The 3,859-nt window shown below is 35.8% G+C and overlaps 1 non-coding gene across 1 annotated transcript; it reads left to right on the forward strand.

Moving 5' to 3' along the window:
- Window positions 1-1,474: 1,474 nt before the first annotated feature.
- On the forward strand, window positions 1,475-1,603 carry LOC111560690. The gene has a single exon (XR_002742683.2). It is a non-coding gene; the product is annotated as a small nucleolar RNA SNORA70 (small nucleolar RNA).
- The last annotated feature ends 2,256 nt before the right edge of the window (window positions 1,604-3,859 follow it).

The following is a 3,859-nucleotide window of genomic DNA, read 5'->3' on the forward strand; positions in this document are numbered from 1 at the left end:
CAAGCCTGGTACTTCCAGCCTTCCTGTCTCACTTGAGGGGTAGGAAGAAGGAAAACAACTCTTGATTTCGGCTCAGGTCATGATCCCAGGGTCACAGGATCAAGCCCCATGTCGGGCTCTGTGCTGAGCATGGAGCCTGCTTAAGGTTCTCTTTCTCTCTCCTCAGTCCCTCTCCCCAACTCACTCTCTCTATATATATAAAACTAAAAAAACAAAAGTAAATAAAAAAAAAGATTTAAAAAATATGGTGTGGGTTTCTCCAGGTATATAAGGGTTCTTTAAGGATGCTCAGAAGAGTTTTATAGATTTTTTCAAATACATTTTATAATTAAACAGAGAATTCTCTAGTAAGACTTCATTCTATAAATCATATATAGTTATATAAATGTAGATAAATTACTATAGATTATAGATACATAGATATATCTACTTATATATTATATTTAGATATATATGAAAAGAATCATTTATTTGCATCTGTTTACAACTTACTTATGTTGATTAGGTTTTTTTCTCTTACTTAAACTTTTGAAAATTTGACTCATATCTCTAAAAATTCTATTTTGTTATTTCTGCATCCATGATATCTTGGGTTTTTTGTTTGTGTTTGTTTTATTTTGTGTCTTCCTTTTCCTTTTTTAGTCAACATCTGTTATTTTCTGCCTTGCACCTCTCCCTTCTAAAAACACATTACTCCTTCATGTATCTTATAGAAAATTCTTCTTCTTTCACTGTAATTTCTTCATTCAAAGAGGAGATGTTACATTGCAACAGAACCCATACCACAGACGGTAGCTGATCAACCCAGAGTTATTGAAGAGGTGTCTGCAAAAATTTTCATTCTTGGCTTACTTTCTCTGACACTAGTGTCAATGAATTATGCAACATTTTTCCAGAATTATGTGCATATCAAATAGAAGTTATTTTTCCTGAAGAACATCAGAAAATGTACAGGGCATTTCTATGACTATAGGCAGCCCACAGTCCATAGTAAATGGGCTCAATTTGGAATTTTACAGATAAAAGATATTAACTAACCTTAAAAACTGCTCTAAAACTTTTGTATATAAAACCTTGGACATGTATTTCAGTGAATTTGTTTTAGATGGTTTCTAGTCCAGACATCTTTCTTCCCAACTGGATTATACCTGCCTTGAATGAGGAATTAGAACACCACTGCACAAGGCTCTCAGTGGCTTTAAAAAAAATGACATACTTTCTTTGTTAAATTATAATTATATTTTGAATTTGAATGCTTTAATATATTAAAAGGAATAATTTGCATTTTCTAAATGAAAGAATATTATGATATTATCTGATGCATCACAATTCTCAATAGTTTAAAAAGATAAATAATTCATCATAACATTAAAAAAATAAGGTTAGAACTCAGAAAAAGAATTTTTAAAGTATAGCAGTAGTGCATTTACTACTAAGTCAAGAACTTAAAGATAAGCTATTAAGAATATACAATCTGCAGCCAATCAAACTGTGCTCTTTCCCCATGGGGGCCCAGTGTGCAATGGCTGCAAACAGCAGCCTCCTTGGTAGTGTATGCAGTCTATTGATTGTCTGGTTGCCCTAAGGGACCTTGGAAACAGCCCTTTCCAGTGGACATTGATGTGTGACCTCATGATATCTCCAATCTAGGCTCCAGACAGGTACATGGGGTGCCTTTGGAAAGCGCCAGGGCACAATGGCCAGGGTCCACATTGGCCAAGGATCATGTCCATCTGTACCAAGTTGCAGAACAAGGAGCATGTGATTGACACCCTACACAGGGCCAAATTCAAGTTCCGTGGCCACCAGATGATCCACATTTCCAAGAAGTAGGGCTTTACTAAGCCCATGTAATGCAAATGAATTTGAAGACATGGTGGCTGAAAAGCAGCTCATCCCAGATGGCTGTGGGGTCAAATACATCCCTAATCGTAGCCCCTTGGATGAATAGAGCAGTCTCTGAACTGATGAGAACCTCAGCATGAGGTTCATGCTTGTTAAATTATTAACATGCTATTCATGCTTACCAATAAATCCTACTTCCTGGCAATATATATATATATATATATATATATATATATATATATGAATCAAGACCATTGAAAAGAAATGATCTAGACTTCCTTACATATGAATGTGTACTTGATAAATGCTTATTACCATAATAAAACCATTCAACACTGAGTAAATGTTTACTCCAAAAATTTTATGGAAAATTATTCCTTGAAGTTTTGTAAAATTTATATCAACTATTTTGATTAGTTGCTAAATAATACATACAACCAAATACTGTTTGAACATAAATAGAAAAACACACCTGCAAATTATTTTAAAGCAGCAAAGGGAAGTTCAGTTATTACTGCAGACAGGAGCAAGTTACAAATCACTTAAGTTATCTAATGACTTCTGGTAAGGGGGGACAGTAAAGAATCTTGAGGGGAGGTTAAATCAGAAGACAAGCAACCACTTTGTTGTGTATTTCCATTGTCACAAATAGATCTGGTGGGTCTCTAAATTCTTCAAACACTTAATTTAATTGATTGAGTTTAAGTGACTCATAAAATGCATCAAGCTGTATTTCATCCAACCTGTGAATCATGAGATCTATATTAGTTCTTAAAAAGCTCTGCAGAATATATCTGCCTCTATCCCATTTCAAATTCTTAACCTTAGACAATAACTAAAGTATTTTCCATAACTTTCATAAACTTCTGTTTACTGCTACTTCTTAAGCAATGAAATGTTTTGTTTTTTACAAAGAACCAAACCCTGAGCAAGGGGGAAAAAAAATTCATTTCTTCATAAATGAGCCAAAGATGGCCTCGGCATATTGACTCCTAGATTGTTTATATCTTCACTGCAGACTGAGACCTGTTATTTCAAATTCACAAAGCACAAAATGTAAACTTTCCACATTCAATTATTTTAAAAATGGCACCAAAAAAGCAGATTTGAGTCATTTAGAACCCTTCTACGTTATATCATTGCAAAACTTCACCAGGCACCTGCTGGCCATTAAGATATAGCCACATGATGATAAGACCCCACATGCTGTAGCCCTTCTGACCCAGGGACTCCAAACGGTGCTGCTGAGTGATAGCACCTGAAAGCAAGAAGTCCTTTCTCTGATTCCCCCCTCGGCCCCACCTCCAGGAGTTCCCTTCCCTCCTCTCTCCTAGATATTGGCCCCCTCTGTGAGCCTCTGGACAGCCTCCCACTGTGAGGCACTTTCCCCTCTCAGGAAACCTTGTCCAAGCTCTGCCCAACTTTGTTGTGTAGGCATATCTTTTTCCTTGGATTAGTCCCCAAGTCTTTTAAACCCTGACACGCACTATCAGTTTAGCGCTGTTAAAAATCTTACTTGCAAGAAATCTAATTTCTGCTTTTAATGACTTGCCTTTTAGATTGGTGGAGAGTTTGAGCGGCCAGCCTCTGAGGAAGAAATTGCTGACACTGTTGGAAAAATGACTCTGGAGCATTGACAGGAAGACAATGGTATGTGTCACATCTGAAGGTGAAGGTCTCTTGTGTGTGACAAAAGTGACTAGCAGTAGTCTGTCCAATTGGGATATGGAATATGCTCTTTACTTGTCTATAACTTGTAAGTTAAACTCTACATCAAATCAGATAACCAAAAAAACTCTCAGCCTGACTATACGTCTTTATTTCCTGCAGCAACATCTTCATGGAGATACAACACAATATATGATTGTACTATCAACTATTGTCAAGTATTGATTTTAGAAAAACACACTATTTAAAAATTTTTGTATATTTATTGGTATAACTACATAAGTAGTACCAGTTTTGTTTTGCATTGCACTCATAGAAAGACAAGCATGATAAATTTAGTGCCATA

This window comes from Felis catus, chromosome B2, assembly GCF_018350175.1.
Source record: "Felis catus isolate Fca126 chromosome B2, F.catus_Fca126_mat1.0, whole genome shotgun sequence".
Taxonomy (NCBI): Eukaryota; Metazoa; Chordata; class Mammalia; order Carnivora; family Felidae; genus Felis; species Felis catus.